A 26352-nucleotide genomic window follows, 5' to 3' on the forward strand; every position below is an offset into this window, starting at 1 on the left:
TTGAATCAGGTCATGATCTCATAGTTTGTGGGATCTAGCCCCATGTCAGACTCTCAACTGACAGCATGGATCCTGATTGGGATTCTCTCTCTCCCTCTCTATTTGCACCTCCCCCACTCAAACGCACCCTCTCTGTCTCCTCCTCTCTCTCACAAATAAACTTAAAAAAAAAATAAAATTCATCTCTGTCTTGGTGTGACTTGATAGTTCATCCCTTTTATCATTAAATAATATTCCATTGTATTCTGCTCAGGTAAACAATCTCAGCTGTCTTCCCAGATGTATCCACTGTTGGTATATTAAGTATATCATTAAATTTGTTGATGATTCTATTAATCATTCTGATTATATTTCATACTATATAAAGGATATATCCAGAAATAAAGTCCCAGATGAAAAGTGAATAATTTGTAAATTTTATTTAGAGTTATTGAAAACTGACTGCCTATATTATTTTACTGTTGTCCAAGTCCTTTCAAAATATTGATTAGCTGTACTGTTGATAACATAAAATGCAGCTTTAAGATCAAATGCACGCTTTATGATTTTTTTTGCTCTGTACCACTCAATTGCTAGCTAACTTGATTTGTTGATATTTGATTCAATTGCTTAATCAAAAAATCCATGTCACCTACCGGAACCTGTAGTTCCCAGGATTCTACGGTGTTTATGCTGACAGAGAAATTACGAACAATTTTTACCAAGAAGGGCAGCTATATGAAAATTTGTTAAAGATTCATTGAACTCAACTTGCGTTTATCTCAATTGATCGATGGCACTTACACCAGCAATTTTCACATTTGTTACAATACACACAGAAAAGAAAAATAGCTAAGGGTATAAATTAGTTCATATTTGCTCTCACCACAAACATGAAAGGGAGTACATTAAAGCTAATCATCCTTCTATTACCTTGTCATTGCCACATTTTTACTGATACATGATGTGCAGTATAAAACAGAGAGCTTTGGGAGCATGGTAATAATGGAGTGCATGGTCATCAGCTTGTCTTCCTGCTTGCCTGAACATCCTCTTATTTCGGCTATTTAAATCTGATTCTAAACCATAGGATTTTGGCCTTTATGAGGAAAAATAAAGCTGGCCTTGAGAGCTAGTGAATAATGGAACTTATAAAGCGTTAATATTTTCAAACATTGTATTTTATAAAGATCAGAAATTCACCATCTCAACTGCATAAAACATTAGCTATTTAAGAGATTATATACCTGCTTCGAAAATTAAAAATGAAATAGAAACATCTAGTAAAACTTATTATCAGAATCCAATTTAGCTGGAAATATGTGTATTAGTATTCAAACTTCTTTTTTTTTTAGTTTTTAAAATGTTTTATTTATTTTTGAGACAGAGAGAGACAGAGCATGAGCAGGGGAGGGCTCAGAGAGTGGGAGACACAGAATCCAAAGCAGGTTCCAGGCTCTGAACTGTCAGCATAGAGCCTGATGTGGGGCTCAGACTCACAAACCGTGAGATCATGACCTGAGCCAAAATCGGCTGCTTAACTGACTGAGCCACCCGGGCGCCCTTAGTAATCAAACTTCTTGAAGACATAATATTCTTAGGAACACTTTTGCCAGTAAGTGGAAGCAAGATGAGATTTGTAATAGATGAGATCGAGTAGATAACCAGCAGCCAGGCCCTAGTAGGACATTGCAAGTAGATGGACTTTCATCCTGAATGAAATAGGGGGACAGTCAGGATTCTGAATAGAGCAGCCACGGTTTTTATGAGACACTTTGGTTGCTGTTTTGAGAATGGACTCTAGGGGAAGGGATAGGAAAGGGCACATCATTTAGAAACTGTTGCTATTTAATTAGAGTGGGAGATGATGGTGGCTCTGACAAAGGAAGTAGTGGTTGAAGTGGTCAGGATCGGAATCTGGAATGAATATATGTGTATGTGTATATATACACAGATACACACACAGACACTATATAGGCTATATATAGACTCTCTTTATATGTATGTATGTTTGTGTGTGTGTATAAAAATTTGTTGGCAGATTTGGCTGTGGAACCAACTTCTGATTCCATAGGGATGTATCTTCGTTCTGGAGAAGAAAGCTCTGGCGGTAACCATGTATGTCCCATTTAATATTTATGTGTAGCTTTTTAGAATTCTGGGAAGCCTATTTCTCTGTTACTTATGAAAAGAAAAATCAGTGTCATTTGACAAAAAAAAATTAGGTAAATATCAAAATAAATACAAAGAAAAAAAAAAGCCATACAATTTTATTCTGTCAAGACAGGGTTCTTTTTGAAGGCTCTGTGCCATAACCTATTCTTTGGTAGATGAAGCAAGTGTTAGAATGGTATTCAGGACATACCAGTGCCAAACTGAGCCCTTTGGTATATTAATTAAAAGATGAATTAAAAGACAAAAGGCTTTTTTAACATGAGATTTTATTTTCTTTCACGTTTTGCTACTCTACCACCCCAAATCATTTTATGTGTCACCTGCGGGATGAGTTCTGGTCTGTGTGAATGATGGCTAACACCATCAATGTGCAAGTGTACGTGGTCCTAGAATTTTCCTCATGTCTCCCTTTATGAATTCTGCATAGAATTTATAAACGATTTGTGTAATGATTTCTTTCAGTTCCTTCCCTGGCCTTGTATCAGTCTAGTTGTCCTTTGCTTCAGCCTTAGTCATGCTATATTTGTAGTCTCCTCATGGATCTCTAAACAATTCACTTATTATTTACTCCATATTCTAACCACTTACAGTGAGAAATTAGTTTCAAGTTATTTTTATTCAACAAAAAGCTTGATTATTTATGATAGAGTATAATGTCATAAGAGATTATACATTTTTAGTAACTAGTGATCAAATGTAAAGTTAGGCTTTTTAATAACCTATTTCTTAACTTTTTTTTCTTTACACAAACTGAACTTCAAAATTGCGGTCAATCATGATTTCCTTCATCTGAGTTTATATATTTCCTTTCCCAAAGGCAAATAATGCATTGATTTAGTGACAACTGATAGAATTTTTAAGAGCTTTTTTAACTGCAAAAATGTTAGACACACTTTATAAAAAGTATATGAAATAAAAACACGGACTCAAACTGAGAAGTGTCCTGATACAAACATTTGTTACTTACTATATTTTGCATTAGGCAATTCAGTTTTTATTAAGTAACCATTTCCCTTCAATTAAGTATTTTATGCATCTATTAGTATCAGAATCCCTTCTTATTGTCTCAAATCACTTTATGTTCATCATTCAATAGACTACCCATCATATTGAGATGTGTTTCCCTGCTGACATTTGAATGCAGAAATTGAAACAGATGATTGAACAGATTTAAAATGACTGGAAATATCCCACAAAAAAGTACCAGAATGTTTTTATGTGTTTGTATTTTTTTTCTCTAAACTAAAAAATCCTTGGGGAGAAATAGTATGTGTCTTACTACCATGTCCCCAGTGCTTAATGCCATGCCTGGCACAAAGAAAATCCCAAATCAGAATTTATTCTCTGAAAAAAAAATGGTTCATTGATTGAATGAATTAATACTTAAATAATAGTTGGCATATGTATGCAAAATAATTTAAAGGAATATTTATTTTTCTCCTGGCCACATCCAGATTTATATTATTTTGGGTAAAAAAAAATTTTTTTCAATCATTTTCATGGTGAATTGAGTTTCCAAAAAAGACAGATCTCTCAATCAGCCAAAAAATAAAAATAAAAAGGCCCATTTCTCCACCCATGTGAAATTCTGTGCATCCTTCAGTTTTCAGACATAAATGTATTTATTCTAGGTAGTTACTTCTATATATGAAATTCTGACAAAACAATAGCCATTTTTTCATATGTCATGATTTTGTGGTTTAGAAATTCAGGCAGGGCTCAGCTGTGTGATTCTTCTATCCTCTATAGTGTTGTTAGACATCTTTCAGTAGTATTATGATGGCACATGGTCTAAAGGGCCCAAGACCATGTAATTCACAGGTGTAATTCATACTTGCCAGGGATGGTTCATCAGTCCATCAGGGGAATCTCAGCGTCATCAGACCTTCCATATGGTAGCTTAAGAATTCAAACGAGTTTTCCAACAATCAAGACAGAAGCTGCATAGCTTTTTATGCCTTAACCTCAGAAGTCACTGTATCACTTCAGCCTTATTTTAATAGTCAAAGTAATTACAAGCCTGCCCAGATTCCAAGAGAGGGAAATTAGCATACCTCTCATTCGAAGAATGTCAAAGAATTTGAAATTAGGTTTTAAAACTATTAGTTTAGGTGCGCCTTGGTGGCTCAGTCTGTTGAGCATCCAGCTTCAGCTCAGGTCATGGTCTCAAGGTTCATGGGTTCAAGGCCTGTGTCAGGCTCTGGGCTAACAGCTTGCTCAGAGCGTTGGAGCCTGCTTCAGATTCTGTCTCCTTCTCACTCTGCTCCTCCCCCGCTCATGCACTGTCTCACTGGGTCTCTCAAAAATAAATAAATGTAAAAAAAAATTTAAAAACTAGTAGTTTATCTCTAACATTGCATAGATCTTCTGCAATATGATTATCATATTGAACACTTACAATTGTATCAAAATGTTACAAATCTGTAAACACAACGTTAGCAAAATTTTGCATCGAGCTGTCAACTGGTTTTTATTTTAAAATTGTGAAACCTTGAAATACCTGGCTGTCTGAGTCAGTTAAGCATCCGATTCTTGATTACGGCTCAGGTCATTATCTCACAGTTGTGAGATGACAGCACAGAACTTGCTTGGGATTCTCTCCCTCTCTCTGTGTTCCTCTCCTGCCTGTGCTCGTGCGCTCTCTCGCTCATGCTCTGTCTCTCTCTCTCTCTCTCTCTCTCAAAATAAATAAATACTCATTTAAAAAAATTATGAGAAACCACACTGTATTCTTGGCTGTCTGAGGCTGCTGTGACTGTAATGGTGAGCCAAACAAATCTCTAAGAAATCTTAGACCTTGTTGCAGGGATGATGTAAGAAAGCTTTTTTGCTCATCTCCTTGGGTGAAAGATGGGTTTTACCTCTTCATGGGTTTAGGTGGCTCAGCCTAGAAACATGCCTATGACTTCAGTATTGCAGCCTGAAGGCATGAGAGTAATACACTTTGCATGAGTAGAGCTAATGATGGTCCAGAGCAAACTGACCACTTTACAAACCAAAGCCTTATGAAGAGGTAAGAAAAGAGGGAGAGAGTCAATTGAAAATGTTAGGCACTATCAGTGGATCTAGAGTAGAAAAAGACTTTAATGTTTATAACTCTTAGAGTAAGGAATTGACTCAAAAGGAGAAAAATACAATTAGTAATTCTCTCATATGTCTGTCTATTTATAGAGAGTTTAGTTTAGGATTAATGGTTCAGCCTCTGAAACCAGGGAAACAGATGGCCTAATGTTCAAATACTGGGTCCATTTACTACCACTGTGTCCTTGGGCAGGTGCCATAACCCATCTGACCTGCATTTATCTCACCAATAGATTTGAGATGAAAATAGCATAAAACTGATTAGATTTTTTATTAAATAAATTATATAATATATGACTTAATAAAGAGAAAGTCAGTCTCTGACAGCCAGGAGCTAGCTTGATACTATCAGCTAAGCCTTGTTGCCACACTATTTTGGCATTCACTGCTAGACCCTATTATTCTACTATTGAACACAAACAGTTTTATAGAACATCACTACCAGACAGGGCCACTCTGTGATCATGATGGACCAAGACAAAAATAAGACAACTCCACAATTGAGTCTAAAAACTGACAAAACACAAATATTGTCCAAGGCACAAAATACCAAACAAATCTGCCTCCAAGCTAATACGAATGGCTGCTGTTTTTTTTTTTTTTCCTAACCAGATACAGCTCTAGCCTCCCTTTATTAGCTCACCTTCCCTAAAGATAAGACTTATTAAGAATCCTAAGCATGGAAATATCCCTGCTTTCTGACATCCCTCAACCTAGTGCAAGCCCCAGCTTCTTCGGACCCACCCCATGTCAATCAGAACACAAATCCTGTAGTAAGTCCTTCTTAACACAATTTTAATGAGATATCTCATGCTTCCCGATGGTGTGCATTCTCCTGCGCTATGAGTAATAGACTGACTTTTCAAGCATAGGCATGTTCCTGGCGGTTTTTGATTGGAGGTCACTGACAGCATCACTGTATGTAAAATGCTTAATGGAGTAATTATCAATAAATATTAGCTGCTAGTATTTCTAGCAGCAGTATTGGCATAATGTTGTATCTTCCCTTTTTCCCTCCTTCTGTCTCTGTGAATATATTACACATCGATTATGTACCATGACCTATAGCTGCAGGAAAGACATTTTATGATGAGATGCTTGAACACAGTAGTATAAATAAGAGACAGCTTATTAGTACACAAAACATAAGGAATGGGACTGTGTATCACGCATGGGATTATAAGCACATGATGGACATAGGACACCAGAAGTCTGCCCTAAATATTTTTTTTCCAAGAAAATTTTCAGTTGAAAGACTACATCTGATATATTAAGAACATTAATTATAGCCAATGAATTACAAATAGCTACATACACTAAATGATAGTCTGTTGCTTTTTCTAGAAACAAAGTTAGTTCTAATTAAAAATTTATGGTAATTTATGTTTGGGGAATTTGAAAGCAGTTCAAAGTCAGTGGCAATTTATCCTACTACATGATCAGTATCATTGATTATGTAATCAGCATATTAGCAAATGCATCCAAAATTTCCTAATATTCATGCGGCTTTAAAGCTTTACTAAGAAGCATAGTTAAATTACATTGAGAAGAATAGGATGTTCTTAATTGGGCCATTCCAGTGAATGTACTAGTTTGCATAGGTAAATTATTTCAAATAGCTTGCATAGGTTAAACAGTCTGAAACATGTTAAACACCAGGTCAGCAATCTTTAATGAAGGGTAAAATACTTTAAAAAGCAGTATATTTATAATAGCACATGGCAGTCACAGTGGTAGAGTTGTGATATATATGGTTTGAAAAGCTCCCCGTTTGATTCACACCCTGACTACCTCCAAATCCTTAACATTAGATTTGTGGAAAAAAACACCGGGTTTACTCACACCTACCTGAATTTCTAATCCTGACCCTGTTACACTTGTGGCAGCTTTAGCAATTTTGTTACACTCTCTGCATCTTAGATTTCTTAACTGAAAAATTAAGATGGTGACATTTCATATGCATACTGAGAACGCCAATTGAGAAAAAGAAAGTTGTTTTCTCAGGGTTTAGTGCTGCCCAATTAAATACTAGTTACCTTTCCCTAAAGACAGAAGCATGTTAGATTCCCAGATTGTCAGCTACCTTGATCAATGTAAATCTGTGTTCCCATCTCACCAGCATCAGGAATACTCTTGACCTAAGGGACTCTTACCAGGATTCTAAATAAGAAAGTCAGTGCATCCTTGGAGGGCCAGAGATTCAGATTGAAATCCTCTTATTACAAAGTTATAGTGTCTTTTTCATGAGATGGTAAGCTCCTTGGTGGCAGGGAGTAAATCTTTACTACTATTTAGTTGTTGCAGCAGTCATTATAGACAGTCCATGTTTTTTTGAAGCACAGAATCACCAACTCTAGGTCCCTTATTAATCATCTACTCTAATTAGCCTGTTACCAGGTTGATTTTATTTTTTTTGTATCTCTGAACTTCAGTTTCCTACTGTTCATCTTCATCCAATATCCTGGAAAAAGTTCGTCTCTACTTCACTAATGGTAGCATAAGCATTTACAGGATATAGCATGATCTACTGCAGTAGGGCCATGGATTGATGAGTTGGGGTGAGTCCAGCAAAATCAATCCCCAGGGCATAAGTTTCCATCCACAGATGTTTGGTAGCCTTTTATAAAGTTGGAGGTGAGTTGCTTGAGGACCTATTTTCTCAGTACCTACATCCTTGTTGAAAAACACATCATTTTTCAAAAAAGACTTTGGAAACTTCTTTATAAATGGTCCTGAGCAAAAAAATGGCAAAAGTGCCTCCTTGTCCCATTCAGCAAACACAAATCGACTAACACAATTCTGTTCTGAAAGCCATTGGTGAATGTGAATTTGCTTTCTGTTTCCTCCCCCAGACTAATTTTGTTCTTGTGAAACATCTGCTTAGCTTTTAATCTCCTGGACTAACAGGTCATTACTCATTTGTTTATGGACCAAATGATTCACATCAGTGTAAATAACTCCTATAATACTGTTCTCTCAATTGAGTGACTCCTCAACAAAGCAATAATGAGTAGGATGTGTAACTTCCACTAATCTTGTTTATTGTTTGTGGACCATGCCAATGCTTTCAGTTTATTATGATTTCTGGCAGGGAAACAGAACTTGCAGCCTTCCAACTACAGATAAGCTTACATTCTTAAGAATCTTGGTAGACATATTTAAACATAACACTCAAAGCTACAGAATTTCTGCATTCCACTAGCAGCTCCTGAAGTCTTTATAGTTCTAATCTGCTTTTAGAAATTCTAGCTAAACCATGACATTTGGCCACTGTCCTGTTAGAACCCAAGGTTTTGTACTCTGGCCAACCATATCCATTTTAAGTAAGACTCCCTGATGAGATGAATTAAAATTTGCATTTCAAGATAGGCATTCACCACAAAATGCTATGTACACGTTTCCCCAAAGGTATTTAGAGGTTCTCTCACACTCTTCCATTTCTTTATTTAAAACAATATATATATTTTAAGACTAATATTTATTTGAGTTGTTGTTTAAAAAATAGATTAATCAGAGTGATAATGGGGAAAATTAAAAAATAATTTGGGCATACTAATATGTCTAACAGACAAACTTGCAGACTCAGTCTACTGATTAGTTATCCAATGTATATAATGCTCTAAATTGTTGACAAGGCATTAAAAGAATAATGTTAGTGTAGATATTTTATTGCACCTGTTTGATCGATTTGTATGAAGTATCAGAACAGAAGAATGGTTCCTTCTTGAAGATACTTGAAAGCTTCTTGACCAAAATCAAAAATCTTGGGTTGATTGTAATGTTCTTTAGTTTGATCTTGCTGATAGTTACAAGGGTTTATACATTATATAAAGTTTCACCAGAGTGTAAACTTTCTTAATTTACATTTTTAACATGAATATAAAGTTAATTATTTTTAAAATGACAAAAAATAATGTTCAAATCAAGCATTTTTTACACAAATTTATAACATACAAAGAATAATCCTAATATTTAAATATTCCATATTTGTGTGTTATCTTTAGTTTTTAAGAAAAGAAAAATATTACTAATAAGTCATTTTATTCATAATAGTATTACTGCTCTTTGATTTTCCACTGGTCACACTGAAAATCTGTCAAACAAACAAACAAAATGTAGGGATTACTAATGATGCATGTTTAATCCTGAAGGGATCACTGACATGGTTAAATCATGTGCCTGCACTCAGCATATATTTTATGAGTCCAGCTAGTTCCTAAAAATTGAGCATGCACTTTTAGAAGCTTCTGTTAGCAATGATTTGTCTAAGTGACGCAGTGTTCACAGAAACAGGAAACCATTTGGCTTGATAAAACAGAATTTTTTCAGGGTGCCTGGGTGGCTTAGTTGGTTAAACATCCTACTCTTGATTTTGGCTCAGGTCATGGTCCCAGGGTTGTGGGATCGAGCCCCACATTGGGCTCTGCACTGAGAGTGGAGCCTGCTTGGGATTCTCTCTCTCTGTCTCTCTCTGCCCCTTCCCTCCCCACTTTCATGCTCTCTCTCTCTCTCTCTCTCTCTCTCTCTCTCCCCGTCTCTCTAAAATAAGAAATAAAAAATATAAAGTAAAAAAAAATTTTTTTTCAATAAATAATTAAAACGTTTGTTGCATACCCACTATGTGATAGGCACTGTTGGGACTAAGGATAAACACCTAGTGAGCAAAAGCAGACAGAAGTCATCATTCTCATGGAATTTATAGTTTAGACAGATCTTGAGGAATGACAGGATTCAGGAATCTGAGATTTAGAGAGAAGGGCCTCTTGAAAGGGGAAAATAATGCCCATTCTGGCTGCATCATTGATGCAGAGACTAAGCACCTACCAGAACTTGAACTCATTAACGAAAGGGCCTACATCTTAGGGTTTACTGAATCCCCTATGTAAATGCCAGGGCCTAATGCAGAAAACATTCTTTGTGTATCTGTCAGATGAGTACATAACTGAATGAGAGAGATTCAAAACTACTCCTAAAATACAAAGGAATAATTTATTGAGGACATTTCAATACAAAGCATCATTTGATTAATATCTTTTAGATAAGTGACAGATATATCATACAGAATTAGGTTAAAATCACCTACTTATTCCATGTGTGCCTTAAAGTTCCAGAAATTCATTTGAGCAATTATTCCAAAGGCTGACTAGAAATGCTTAGTGTCAAAAAATCTGCATGCACCTAGACAGATGCAGGAAAAATAAAGCCTAAGAGGGTTGTTTGCAAGAACATTAGGATTAGGCCTGTGTTTTCATGGTTTTAATCCATCACAGCCCAGGAGAAAGAAGGCAACTCTTTGGAGCATTAACAAATGTGAGGCACTCTTTGCTTTGTGCAGAAAACACTTCACACTTCTGCCCCCTTTAGAAGAGAAGCTGATTTGATCCTAGCCCAGAAAGCTCAGAAACCCATAGAGCAATATTAATGGTTTCCAAGTCTTTGGTGCAAGAACAAAAATAAAATGAAGGCGAAGCTGGGCCCTGAAGGAGTTTGTGGAGTTAATGAATGATGGCCTCCTTCCATCTTCTGATACTCAATTGAGTCACAGCAGATGGGCAGGGTCTCCATGGGAAAAATGAATTATGCACATCAGACTGTTGTTACATTTCTTACAATCATATTTTCATCATTTCACCTGTTGTATATCTGGGGCTGCTCATTTAGGCATCTCATCTCATATTGGCGGTCCTGGTTCAGAGATAATCTTTAATTGGTTTTTCCCTCCCCGTATGTGAATCTGTTAGACTTTTGTCTATTTGTTCCCTCATCAGACAAACGTGTATCTTGAATTATTTTGGAGAGGCTGATGATGATGGTTATAACATTAATATTGATTGAGAAGCTCAGGTGGAATAATTTGTGAGAAAGATATATTTTAAGTGGGAGTCTGTATCATTAGACATTGTAGAAACAAAAACAACAGAGTTGGCAAAAGTTACCGTATTGGGGCTAGATCAAATGTTAGATTAAGTTCTTGCTAAAAGGCATATTCACTTACATTTTTTCTTTGACATCTGCACAGTTAAACGCATCATTTTCTCGTAATGTTAAGGTCAGATAACCATTTAATCAAGGGAGGCATGATTGCGTTGTGGAGGGACCTTATTTTGGAGTTTAGGCCTGATTTTGGATGTTTATTTGTTGTGTAGGTGGAAGTAAGCTCTTTTACCTTTCTAAACCTCAATTTTTGAATAATACTGCCACCTTTAAAGGGCTGATGGGAAGATAAAGTGAAACCATATAAGTCCCCTATCATACCCAGAGAAAAAAAGACAAAAGAAAAAAAATAGATCCATTCAATAAAAGCCTGCTGTATCTGAAAGGGATGTAGTGGAAAGTGAATTGGACAATATAAAAGTCAATCCTTATCTGAGACTTTTCTTCAATATTAGGGGAAACAAATCATCTATGGAACACTTTTTTATGGCATAGTATCAGTCATGTAAACAGGTAAATATTATAATGATCTTGTTGAAAGTAAATATTATAATGATCTTGTTGAAAGGGGAGTTTCACTCCCCTACCCTTTGCCCCCACCCCCACTTTCCCTACCAGCCTCCACACTCTGACACTTTGGCTAAGCAATTTTCAAGATCCTTTACATCGCTGGAATCCTATGAGAAACTAATAATGCATCAGTATTTTTAAAAAATGCTCTGTAATATAGAAAAACCTTACACTGACCAGAGTCCCAGTCCCACCAGGAGAACAGAAACCACCAAAAAAGTATGTAAGTCACAGGACATAAAGTGCTAGGAATTTGCTATATGGAGGATAGAATTGCTAAGAAGCCAAAAGAAGGCTCTGGTGAAACCCAGAGATGAGCAAAAGCAAAAAGTGTATGCCATCTGAGGCAGGAGGAATGAAGAGAAAGACAGGATTGCCAGATACGAAGAGATAGAACCCCTGAGGTGGTCCTGATGCTGCACAGACCCATCCAGAGGCACAGATAGAGGGGAGAACTTCCCTGGGTCTCTTACTCTTCCTACCCTCCTGTCTCTCAGTAACTGATCTCATGGTTCATTTTCTGAACTCAGCTGAAAGTCAGCTCACATGGGAGCCTGAAGAGACCAGCTCTCCTCTTGCCCAGTGAACAGCAGCAAAGGACTGAAAAATAAATCCGAGGAAAAATGGGTCATGGGCTGGCCTGGATCAACTGACCTGTTAAAGGTAGAAAAGTATTACTTATTACAGACTTGAGCTAAATAAACGAGTTACCTCAAGGCCTCCCAAATCAACTCTTAGTGGTCCTTTCATGCTCATGCATTACCAGTGGGGTATATACATCCAGACAATGCCACCATATTTACTTCCCTTTTGCTATCATTATATTGTGTTCAGGAATAACCCCATGCACTCAGAATATTGGTTGATGATTATCTCTCATAACTTATTTGTGTTTATCTTTATTCTATAGTATACTGACTTTACAAGCCAATGGTTTTTAATAGTTTTGAGGAAGATTAATAAGAGGGCAAAAATAATATCTTGAGATCTCAGATCCATAAATTTTTAAATTCTTTTTTTTCCATATCATATCCTTCCCATACTGTTACTTAAAGTGCTCTGATAAGTCCTGCAATTAATAAGTCTATTTTAGGGATGTCTGGGTGACTCAGTTGGTTAAGTGTCTGACTTTGGCTCAGGTCATGATTTCTCAGCTTGTGAGTTCAAGCCCCGCATTGGATTCTCTGCTGTCAGCCCACTGCTCACTTTAGGTCCCTTTGGATCCTCTATCTCCTCTCTTTCTGCCCCTCCTCCACTAGCTTGTGCGCTTCCCCTCTCTTGATCTCTCTCTCTCAAAAGCAAATAAACATTAAAAAATATAAAAAGTTGGGGTGCCTGGGTGGCTCAGTCTGGTAATTTTGGCTCAGGTCATGATCTCACACTCTGTGGGTTTGAGCCCTGCATCAGGCTCTGTGCTGACAGTTTGGAGCCTGAGGCCTGCTTCAGATTCTTCCCTCTCTCTCTCTCTGCCCTTTCCCTGCTCCCACTCTGTCTTTCTCTCAAAAATAAACAAACATTTAAAAAATAAAAAATATAGAAGAAGTCTAATTTAATTTAACTTAGTGTTTCCTTATCAGATTCAATGAAAGATTGTTTGTTGGTTTGTTTGTTTTTCAGAAGAACCACTTAGGTTAACCTGGATGTATTCTTCTATGGAACACAGCGTGGGAATATGGGTATAAAATATCTTTAGAAATCTTTTACTCGACACTCTTGCTTGAAGTATATATGATAGAAACTCAATTTTGTGTATGATCTGTTCCATTTTTCATAACATTTGAAAATTTTTGGAAGTCAGGGCACCTGGGTGGCTCAGTAGGTTAAGCATCCCACTCCAGCTCAGGTCATGATCTCACAGTCTGTGGGTTCAAGCCCCGCACAGGGCTCTGTGCTGACAGCTAAGAGTCTGGAGCCTGCTTCAGATTCTGTGTCTCCCTCTCTCTCTGCCCCTCCCCCACTCACGCTCTATCTCTCTGTCCTTCAAAAATAAATAGACAATAAAAAAATAAAAAATAAATGTTTTTGAAAGTAATTTTTTAAAATCTTCCAATCACTGTTTTTTATCTTCTTGGAGCAAGTTAAGTAGTAAATAGAAAGTATCTATTTTCAAGTGTCTTGTGAATGAAATCTGTCATGTGCCCACCTCACATGTCTCATTCAAATCCAAACATCGCTACTTTCTCCTTCAAACCCTCATGTACTTGGTGTTTTCTTCAACATTGTGTCCAGTTCCATGGAAACATTATTGTTCTCAATATCCCTTCTAATATATGATTTTCAGATGCTCATGCCTTGTCACGTGCATTCTTACTAACAAGTAAATTTGAACTATCATTCCATTTCTCTTATTTTAAGTGTCAGTTGCACCAAGATGGCGTGAGAAGTACATTGTGGAGTTACATAACACTTTGGTCAGCGAAATTAATCGAAGGAAACATGGGCTAGGAAATGTGGCAGATGCCAAGTCTCCTGTTCTGTATAAGTCAGAGTCAGAGATGGACACAGTTCAAGAATCCTGATTCTTAGATTGTTTAACTAATTTCCAGGAAATTTGTGTCTGTCAAGAATGGGCAATAGAACAGAGATAGAACAGATTGTTCCTGTCCCCCTGCTAGAGATTCTGATATTTCCCCTTATTGGAGGATAACTGCTAGAGTGAGCCACTGTTTCTCATGAGAGGGTAAGCTGTTGTTTGATTCTTTGAACCTCTTTGAAGAGGCTCAAAGTCAAAATTGGCACTTGTGTATATATTGTCCATTTGACCTCACCCCTGTCATCTGTCAGGACATGATCTATAGGTTCAATCGATAGCCATTTCATTCGGTCTGGTTTGACCAGAAATGACTGGCTGGTTCAGACTAAGTGAAACCTTGGGAATATTGTCCTATTCTAGAACTAAGAAATACGGTCTGAGCTCGCAGACTAAACTCAGAAGTTCAGGGGAACATCACAAATTTTAAGTTCTGAGAACTGGAACAAAAAAGAAGTATTAAAAACATAGTAAGGGTGAAGACGGTGCTGATTGTGGTCTGTATATGATGTCTGTCAATTAAAAACCTTATTTGCTATTCTTGCTTGAAAATATTACCTACATTTTCTAATACTTAGGCACTGATAGACCTAAGTAAATTCTGAAAGGTAGAATGCAGTTGACTATTGATCTATAAAGATGAGTAATCTTGAGCATATTAACAAATTATTCATCTAACTATGTAGGTGTGTGTGTGTGTGTGTGTGTGAGAGAGAGAGAGAGAGAGAGAGAGAGAGAGAGAGAGAGAGCGAGAGAGAGAGAGAGCGAGACAGAGCGAGAGAGAGCAGGGGGTGGGGAGAGAGAACTGGACCCATCCAATACCATATACAAAATACAAGTCAATATGGATTAAATACTTAAACATAAGACCTGAATTCCTGAAACTTCTAAAAGAAATATGAGAAGCTCCCTGACATTGGTCTTGGCAATGCTTTTTGGATATGACCCCCAAAAGCACAGGTAACAAAAGCAAAACTAAGCAGGTGAGATTATATAAAGCTACAAATCTTCTGCACGTCAAAGGAAACAATTGATAAAATGAAAAGAATGGAAGAAAGTATTTGCAAACCATATTTCTATTAAAGGATTAATATTGAAAATGTATTAGGAACTTCTGCAACTCAATAGCAACAACAACATATATGTATAAACATACATATATATACACACACACAAATAACTCTATTTTTAAAAAATGGTCAGAGGACCGGATAAGCATTCCTCTAAAGAAGACATGTAGGTGGCCAATAGGTATATGAAAAGAAAGCCAGTCTCACTAATAATCAGGGAGATATGCACTGAAATCACAGTGATCACTTAATGCCTGTTTAAAACACACACACACACACACACACACACACACACACACACACACACACACCCAAAGCTATTATTAAGAACACAAAGATAACAAATGTTGGTAAGGATGTGGAGAAAAACTTACTCTGGTATACCATTGGTGGAAATGTTAATTGATATATCCATTAGAGAAAACAGTATGGAGGTGGCTCCAAAATTAAAAATAGGACTACTGTATGACCTAGTAATCCCACTTCTGGGTATTTATCCAAACAGATTGAAATCAGGGTCTCAAAAAGAAACCTGAAACCCATGTTCATTGCAGCGTTATTCACAATAGCCACGGTGTGGAAACAACCTAAGTGTCCATGGATGGATGAATTAACAAAGAAAATATGGTATATATGTAAAATGGAATATTATGAAGTCTTAAAAAGAAAAAGATTCTGCCATTTGTGACAACATGGATTTACCTGAAAGACAACAGAAAGACAATTATTGTATGGTCTCACTTTTTTTGTGGAATGTGGTAAAGTTAAATTCAGCAGAGCAGAAAGATGATGGTTGCTAGGGATTGGGGGCAGGGGTAAATGGGGAAGCTATAGTCAAAGGTATTTTAGTATAAGTTTTAGTTATACAAATTAAGTTCTGGAGCCCCACTATACAGCGCAGTGCCTATAGCTAAGAAGACTATATACTTAAGTTTTGCTAAGGTAAATCCTAATGTTAAGTATTCTTACTACTACTATGAGTAATAACTGAGGCAGGAGGAAACTTTGGGCAGTGATAGATATGTCTATATATAGATACATTTGTATATATCAATACATACATACATAGCAGATGGTAGATAGGTAGGTAGCTAGATAGATGTATTTATCACCTTGATGATGGTGATATTTTCATAGGTATATTCTTATCAATGAACTCATGGAATTGTATATATCAAATAGGCACAGCCTTCTTTACATATTAATAATAATAAAGTGGTTTAAAAATGCATACTCATAAAGGGCTTTCTGAGAAACTGAACAAGGCACTCCATGTATCATGTATCAGATTTCGATGGCGACTTTGCACATCTTAATCTACCCAACACAGAATTTCACTATGTTTCACTTATTACAGTCAAACTTCTTAAAGTTGAGGAAACTGAGGCTTAGAAGGGTTCACTGATGTTAAAATTTTCTAGCTAAGTAACTTAGGATGGAGGAGACTGAGAAGTGGAGTTAGAATCACTGAACACCATGCCAGTGAAGTCATAAAATGGCATAGCCAGCTGGTGCATTTTGCTCTTCACTAATTCTGTAAAGTATGAGTACCATGTGAGGGGTAACTGTATAGCTACAATGACAAGAACTTATGTATGTTTGCTTTTTGATGCTATTTTGGACAAAATAGTTCCTGCTAGGAACCTAACTTTGTGGAGATATTAGTGGATTCTAAAAGATCCTTTTCCAAAGGGTGTTTGGCCATAATGCATGGTTTACCAGCGTTGAGAGAGCATAAATTGAGGAAGTTAGAACTTTACCTAATAGGAACCTTAAGTGAATATTTTTTTATAGAAGATATAAAACCATCTCTCATCATTTTGCCCTAGAGTTTCTCATTTCTGGCGCTACAAGTCTTGCGTCCCAGAACACCCTCAGTCTTAGACACACCAGGACAATTGGTTGATCATTATAATCCACAATGGGATATTTGGGTCATAATTGTGTAATCTTGTCATAAGGAAAACTAAGTTTTCTCATGAGTATTTCCATAGTCACCCATCTTTATTCTTAATTAAACTTTGGGTTTGGAGTCTTGATAGCTTTATAATTGCATGCCATTCTATGCCAAATAAAGACGGAGTCTCTGAGTTCCTTCAGGATTTCATTGTTATTGTTCTTCTTTATTGTAGTAGTGTGCTTGGGATACCCAGTTGATATTCAAGGTAACTGTACTTCTGTTTGGCTTTTTCAAGGGCAAAATCTTTCTCACGGCCTCCTCGCAAGTCATGATAGGTATAGAGAGCTTTCTGAATTTAATGATTTGATATTCACAAACTGGCTGTGTTAATGTTGTGGCAATAGTGTGGCCTTGCAAATAATTCCAATCGTTGAACATTGAAAAATAAATTTCGTTCTTGACTTTTTTTTTTTTTATCAACTTACATCCCTAGCTTTCTTTGAATAAAGAAGTTAGCTTGTGTGTGGGTAGTCATGTCTCTTCTTCTATGGAAAAAAAAGCTGCCTGTTATATATTTTTATTACTCTCTGTATTTTCTTAAATAGCATTTTCACAAGTGTAATTAATTAATTGTGTTTATATGCTGCTTCACTTATACTCAGTTCCATAAAGCAGGTATGGCCTTACCTTATTAAGCAGTGTATTTACTTTAGGTCTTTAGGCCATTCAATCAATACATATTGATTGAATGGATATATTCATAGAGGATAGATGGATGGATGCAGGTATGCATGCATGTGTGGGTGCTTGAATGAATGGTGGACACACAGCTGGAGCTAGTCTACTGTGTTTACAGGCTATCGTTCTGGCAGACCCTCTCAGTTGATGTAAACCTTCACTATGTTGGATAAGAAGGATCTAATGCTTCTTTTCTTCTGAATGGAAGCACACATGTATAAGTGCTACCATACCCATGCGTGACAGGACAAGAAGGAGTTCAGAGAACATATACCTTCTGCTCAGTATTCAAAGAAACTCTTCACATCATGTGCTCACTAATTCTGCCTTGCTTAAACTGGGAAGCTTGAAGTTGAATGGAATCTTGTGGATCAAGCAATTCAAAACACTTCTTTTTAATTGTTTATTTACTTATTTTAAGAGAGAGAGAGAGAGAGAGAGTGTGTGTGTGTGTGCACATGAGCAGGGGAGGGGCAGAGAGAGAGAAGAGAGAGAATCTCAAGTAGGCTCCACACTGTCAGCACAGAGCCTGACGCAGGGTTCAATCCTTCAAACCAGTGATATCATGACCTGAGCCCAAATCAGGAGTTGGACGCTCAACTGACTGAGCCACCCAGGTGCCCTTCAAAACACTTTTTTAAGGATAAGGAAAAGGAGGCATAGGTGTATCAATGTATTTTCTATAGATTATATAGTACATTGTTTAAAGCATCAACAACAAAAGCCAGATCTGTGGGGCACCTGGGTGGCTCAGTGAGTTAAGTGTCTGGCTCTTGATTTTGGCTCAGGTCATCATCTCACAATTTGTGGGTTCAAGCCCTGTGTCGGACTCTGTGCTGACATCATGGAGCCTGCTTTGGATTCTCTCTGTCCCTCTCTCTCGGCCCCTCCCCTGCTTGGGTGTGTGCTCTCTCTTGCTCTTGCGCTCTCTCTCTCAAAATGAATAAACTTAAAAAAAAGCCAGATCTGTTATGGCCAACTCCTGGATACTTTATGCTGTCTATTTATATGTTAATATACCTCTTTAACATTTCCTCATTGAGCAAGATTCCCTGAACCAGTCTCTTATATGCCTGACCCAGGTTAGAAAAATTAAGTAACCTTTATCCTTTGACAGTATCTCTTGTTAAACTACTTTTTTCATCTCTTGCCTGTTGTAGTCAAACTAAGTGTGATTCTCCATGTCTTGGGGAACACATCAGGGAGATGTTTTGCAAACATATGACACGTGAGAAAAATAATAGCACATCCAGGAAGACATTCAGGGTGAGCACCAAACTAGTAATCCTTCCCATAAAGATCATACTCAAAAGGATTTCACGTTCACTTGCAAAGTTACGCGATTTATCCCTACTTCACACAGAGTTCTGGATTTATATGGAAGTCCTCTTTTTTCTATATTCTTTATAAATTGTGAATGCTGTTCCTGAGTTGAAGGTTATCCACAGTAATAGAAATGCAGTCAGGTGGAAATTGTCTACAGCAGAACTATTACTGGGTCCATGGCATGATATCTGTACATACAATATGCTTTGGGCAGAAATGAGGGGAAGAAAAAATGGGACTGAAATAGGATTCTCTCCCTAAATAAGGCCATTCTAACTAAGGAAGAAATTACTTTATTGGAAAGATGCCACTAGCTTCTATTCAATATTCATTTAAAAGGAACATTTCTGGTAGCTTCATTTCTGCACATTTTCAACAAATAACAATCCAAAGAATCGGAACTTGCCATATTCAATTTTATGCAGCTCACTAAATGACCAATAAGAGAAAAAGCACTTCTACTTTTTCATGCTTAGGTTCCTCTAAAATGGGATAATTAACAAATAAATGTATGCTGCAAGATTTAGATTCTTTTCTTCCACCATTTTGCAGAGATGCCAAATACAAAATGCAAACACTTTTGGAATGCCTTATATTTAAGAAAATAATTGTTCTTTGATAATTCCAAACAGGTGGCTTATGGCTCAGTGAGAACTACTACAGTTACTTTGACAGAGTATTTTCTAATTTTCTTCTAAAATTTGGGCAGTCTGGATGCTTACACTTCACTTAGACCTGGTACAGTATGAGAAAATGTTCTTGTTGGCTACTTGACAGGGTAAATAAAATAAGGAACTACTGGGAGAAGAGAATATATTGCTCCCTGAAGGTGCAAATGTTTCTTCGAGCTGAAAATTACACATTTATGAGAAAAGCCAAGTGCCTCCCAATGGAGAATTGGGTGTCTCAAATCAGCTGAAGTTAAATGAAATACATATATTGAATGGATAAGTAAATTCCACAAATGGAATGTAAGGAAATGCATTTTTCCCTTGTCAGGGCATTTCACATAGGTTCAAATAATTGGTATGAAGCATCATTTCACAGAATGAATTCATTTGAAAATAAGTTGGTTAAAAAATAAAGAATAATATTTTAATTACAATTTTTCATTCTCTCCCTTTCCCAATGTTCTGTCTTTCCCCTCCCAAAGGTTTCTAAGAGACTTTGACTTAAATACATATCAAGGGGTGTTCTGTTTTCACCTTTAACTGATACACCTCAGCTGTCCTTTTGCTGATAGCAGATAACCTAGACGTGCTCTATTTCTATTACTCCAAACATGATTTACACTAGTAAATTGACACATCAAAAATTCACACATTAATATTTAAGACATCAAAATTGTTAAAAAATAAAAACAAGAAAAATAGGAAAGGTATAGTTTTGTCGTAAGCCCCAAGTGAATGCAGTAAGTACGTACCTGAGCTGTCCCTGCAACAACAGATGGCCCTATTCTGGTGGCAGCAATGATACTATGATTTTTGAACATGACCTCTTTAAAGTTGACTGCCTCTTAAAGTTTTGTGACTTTCATTTCTTCCTGTATAGTCTCAGTCGTTCTATGTCCTCATCTATTATTTTGCTGCCTATAGCTACAAGACCCGTATCCAGATTGTGGACTTTTCTTCTGAGAAGTGCCTGTAGGTGATTCCAGCTGGGTTTTCACTAATGCTTCATATGTGTCATGTACAAAACTGGGCTCAGGGTTTCTTGTGGCTGTGGCCTGTGGGAGGCTGTCACTGTGCCCCACCAGAAAGCTGCATCAGTTGGGAGGGAGGGGCACCTTTTCCTCCCCATAAAGGCACGGCCTGGTGACCAAGCTGTGCATCTGTGGGAATGCATCTGTCTTTTCCCATTTGGTACAGTGATTCTCTAAGGGCTAATGGGGTCTTTGATTGGACTCTTTGTTTTCTTTCTGACTCTTCTCTCTTTTTAGATTTCCCATTTCTTTTCAAGGTGATCCACACTTTGAGACTAAAGTCACTTTCTTACCTTTATCTTCACTTCTCTCACTATCCAGTTAGTTTCTAGCTTCTGTTAAAAGTCACCTTACCAGTGTTTTACTATCACTGTAGAGACCTTTGCTCCTGTGGAGGAAATAGGAGGCAGTAGTGAGAGTTGCACATTGCACATTAAGGGATATGGAATAAACCACTTTGTATCACGAGCTCAGCAGCCGCCTGTCTTTAAGTGTTCCCCTTTCTCCAGGTTGGTGAACTCCCACTGTATCAGAGGTTTCCTTCTAGAATATAACAATATCACATTGCACCTCTGTTTATATCCTGTCGTAAGCTGAATAATAGCTTCCTGAAGATGTTCATATTCTAATTCCCAAAACTGGTGAACACCGTACATTATTAAAGAGGCTTTGCAGATATGATAGTATGGATCTCAATGGGGTAGTATCCAGGATTACACAGGTGGGCCAATGTAATCAAATGGATTCTTATCACAGTGAGAAAGGAGGCTCAGTTAGTCGTAGAAGATGCAGTGACCCAAGCAAGCAGTAGGAGTCTTGTGAAGAAGGGACCATGAGTCAGGGAATGAAGGCAAACGTTTAGAATATGAGAAAGGCAAGAAAGTGAATTCTCTACCCCACAATGAACCAGGCAAGCTGCCACTTTGACCCTAGGTCAGTGTGACTGACTTTGGACTACAAACCTCCAGAAACGTAAGATAATAAACCTGTGTAGTTTATTTTTTAAATTTATTTTTTCATTAATTTTTTTTTTTAACAATTAGTTTTGAGAGAGACAGAGAGACAGAGTGTGAGTCAGGGAGGGATAGAGAGAGAGGGAGACACAGAATCTGAAGCAGGATCCAGGCTCTGAGCTGTTAGCACAGGGTCCGACATGGGACTCGAACTCACAAACGGTGAGATCATGACCTGAGCTGAAGTTGGACGCTTAACCAACTGAGCCACCCAGGTGCCCCTAACCTGTGTATTGCAAGGTTACTAACTTGGTGGTAATTTATTACAGCAGCAATATAAAACTACTACATTATCTTTCACGGACTCTTTATGATTTTCAGGATACGTTTCAAACATCTTAATTTAGCACAAAATTCCCTCCATGATGTATCACTGCACAGCTCACTGACCTTATTTCTAGCCACTCCACCAAAGATATTTATTCCCAGTTCTCAACTATTCTTAGTTTCTGGAATTTTAAGTTAATAGGCCATCTCAAACTGATTCCCAGTAAAGAGAGTAGAAATATCTCCTCCCTCATTTTTATTTTCCTTACTGAAGTCTGCTTATCATTTCCTTTGGGAATCTTTTCCTGATACCCCAATCCAGAGTGAAAAATGCACTAATGGAAGAAAAACAAGTGAAGAAAAATTTCAATGTACACAAAACTTTTTATTTATTTTTTATTTTTTTATAATTTTTTTCAATATATGAAATTTATTGTCAAATTGGTTTCCATACAACACCCAGTGCTCATCCCAAAAGGTGCCCTCCTCAATACCCATCCCCCACCCTCCCCTCCCTCCCACCCCCCATCAACCCTCAGTTTGTTCTCAGTTTTTAAGAGTCACTTATGCTTTGGCTCTCTTCCACTCTAACCTCTTTTTTTTTTGTCCTTCCCCTCCCCCATGGGTTTCTGTTAAGTTTCTCAGGATCCACATAAGAGTGAAACCATATGGTATCTGTCTTTCTCTGTATGGCTTATTTCACTTAGCATCACACTCTCCAGTTCCCTCCATGTTGCTACGAAGGGCCATATTTCGTTCTTTCTTATTGCCATGTAGTACTCCATTGTGTATATAAACCACAATTTCTTTATCCATTCATCAGTTGATGGACATTTAGGCTCTTTCCATAATTTGGCTATTGTTCAGAGTGCTGCTATAAACATTGGGGTACAAGTGCCCCTATACATCAGTACTCCTGTATCCCTTGGGTAAATTCCTAGCAGTGCTATTGCTAGGTCATAGGGTAGGTCTATTTTTAATTTTCTGAGGAACCTCCACACTGCTTTCCAGAGCGGCTGCACCAGTTTGCATTCCCACCAACAGTGCAAGAGGGTTCCCGTTTCTCCACATCCTCTCCAGCATCTATAGTCTCCTGATTTCTTCATTTTGGCCACTCTGACTGGCGTGAGGTGGTATCTGAGTGTGGCTTTGATTTGTATTTCCCTGATAAGGAGCGACATTAAGCATCTTTTCATGTGCCTGTTGGCCATCTGGATGTCTTCTTTAGAGAAGTGTCTATTCATGTTTTCTTCCCATTTCTTCACTGGATTATTTGTTTTTTGGGTGTGGAGTTTGGTGAGCTCTTTATAGATTTTGGATACTAGCCCTTTGTCCGATATGTCATTTGCAAATATCTTTTCCCATTCCGTTGGTTGCCTTTTAGTTTTGTTGGTTGTTTCCTTTGCTGTGCAGAAGCTTTTTATCTTCATAAGGTCCCAGTAATTCATTTTTGCTTTTAATTCCCTTGCCTTTGGGGATGTGTCGAGTAAGAGATTGCTACGGCTGAGGTCAGAGAGGTCTTTTCCTGCTTTCTCCTCTAGGGTTTTGATGGTTTCCTGTCTCACATTCAGGTCCTTTATCCATTTTGAGTTTATTTTTGTGAATAATATTTTGTGTGAGAAAGTGGTCTAGTTTCAACCTTCTGCATGTTGCTGTCCAGTTCTCCCAGCACCATTTGTTAAAGCGACTGTCTTTTTTCCATTGGATGTTCTTTCCTGCTTTGTCAAAGATGAGTTGGCCATACGTTTGTGGGTCTAGTTCTGGGGTTTCTATTCTATTCCATTGGTCTATGTGTCTGTTTTTGTGCCAATACCATGCTGTCTTGATGATGACAGCTTTGTAGTAGAGGCTAAAGTCTGGGATTGTGATGCCTCCTGCTTTGGTCTTCTTCTTCAAAATTACTTTGGCCCTTCGGGGCCTTTTGTGGTTCCACATGAATTTTAGGATTGCTTGTTCTAGTTCAAGAAGAATGCTCGTGCAATTTTGATTGGAATTGCATTGAATGTGTAGGTAGCTTTGGGTAGTATTGACATTTTGACAATATTTATTCTTCCAATCCATGAGCAGGGAATGTCTTTCCATTTCTTTATATCTTCAATTACCTTCATAAGCTTTCTATAGTTTTCAGCATACAGATCTTTTACATCTTTGGTTAGATTTATTCCTAGGTATTTTATGCTTCTTGGTGCAATTGTGAATGGGATCAGTTTCTCTATTTGTCTTTCTGTTGCTTCATTGTTAGTGTATAAGAATGCAACTGATTTCTTTACATTGATTTTGTATCCTGCAACTTTGCTAAATTCATGTATCAGTTCTAGCAGAGTTTTGGTGGAGTCTATCAGATTTTCCATGTATAGTATCATGTCATCTGCAAAAAGTGAAAGCTTGACTTCATCTTTGCCAATTTTGATGCCTTTGATTTCCTTTTGTTGTCTGATTGCTGATGCTAGAACTTCTAACACTATGTTAAACAACAGCAGTGAGAGTGGGCATCCCTGTCAGAACACAAAACTTTTTAATGGAACTATTTTCCACAGTCTTAAGGTTCAGTTTTTGTTACCATCTCTATGACAGGAAAGTTTCAATCTCAGTCTCCATAAATCATTGTCACACGTAAATGCCTATTCTTTTGGGGGGCTGGTTTTCTTTATTTGAAGGATTCATCAAAAAGCAATACACAAACTATTATTGGAAAAGATTTCTTAGTTCTGTGGGGAAATAATTTTTGTTTCAATGGCCAGGGTTAAATTTCTAGCTTGTGATGATCATTAAAATATAGTGTCAGATGTATAACCTATCCAACTTGTGTTGTTAGTAGAGTTATAGTATCATGAGCATAGCCCCCATTGAGAGAAATATTGATACTGTGTACACAATACATACAACATTGTGGTGGATTCTTTGGGAACATGCCATGGGATCCCACATTAGAATAACGCTTAAATGAAACAAAAGTCCTCAAAAAACAGCTAGTCTAAGAAGAGGGAAGTTCCATCTACGATTAATAATACATCTAAATAGTAAGTCTGGTAACCATTAAAAGGAATTCTTGAATATTTCATAGGACCTAATTAAAATTAATAGGAAAAACAGTATGACAAAATTTAATAAGTACATTTTTCTCTTCCTTTATAGGAATAAATGCCCAGTTCTTGAAATAGACTACTTTAATGCCCATATTCATTATGCTCACATTTGTTTTCTTTACTAGCCTTCTTTGTCAAACAATATAGTAAATTTTCAGTCAATAAACAATTCATGTAATATTTTAACCACAATGTGCTAGACTCCGTTAGGTGCTTTTATCTTCATCGACTCACGTTTCCCTTTTCCTGAAGCATTCACACAAATGCTAAATCAATGTAGGGAATAAAGAGAAATAAATCTCAGAATAGGGAATGAAGTAACAAGTAGAAGAGTATAGTTAAATTTAAATCCCTTCCTCATTTCTCCAGCTTTAGAGTTTCTGCCCCTACTCTATTTTGCCTCCTTTAGTATCATCACTACCAATAATGAACTATTATTAGTTTATCCAGAAGTTCCATTGTTCTTTCTAGAAAAATTGGTAGATGTACGTAGCCTGAATACCTCTCCATCATGTGTTTAGCTTCAACACAAGTCACATTTTCTTCACATTGCAGAGAAGTGCCTAATTACAGCATCTGTGTAAAGTAATACATGGGACAGAAAATTGTAAGTGATCAATGAATAAATGTTGGCTGCTGCCATTTGGAATTGTTTTCACGTGGATACAATTCTGTCTTTCTATCAAGACTTATCAAAAATCATTTATAGCAGCAAATTCTAGTGTCAAACACATAATAGATTCTTAGAACTGATGAGAGTCAACATGAACAGCATATGATACATTATCTTTAGACACATTGGACATTGTTTTGAGAGCTTGTTTGGAGGTTCTAGCAGGGGAGCGCAGCTACTTGTATACCCTTGACCGAAGAACGGTCCTCCTCTATCGGGGAAGGTCATCCTCTTCGACCGAGTGCGCAGCTTCGGGAGGGATGCATATGGAGCGGTGAGGGAGGAAGGGACACCCGCCTAGCCAGCCA

This window comes from Neofelis nebulosa, chromosome 17 (assembly GCF_028018385.1).
Source record: "Neofelis nebulosa isolate mNeoNeb1 chromosome 17, mNeoNeb1.pri, whole genome shotgun sequence".
Classification (NCBI taxonomy): Eukaryota; Metazoa; Chordata; class Mammalia; order Carnivora; family Felidae; genus Neofelis; species Neofelis nebulosa.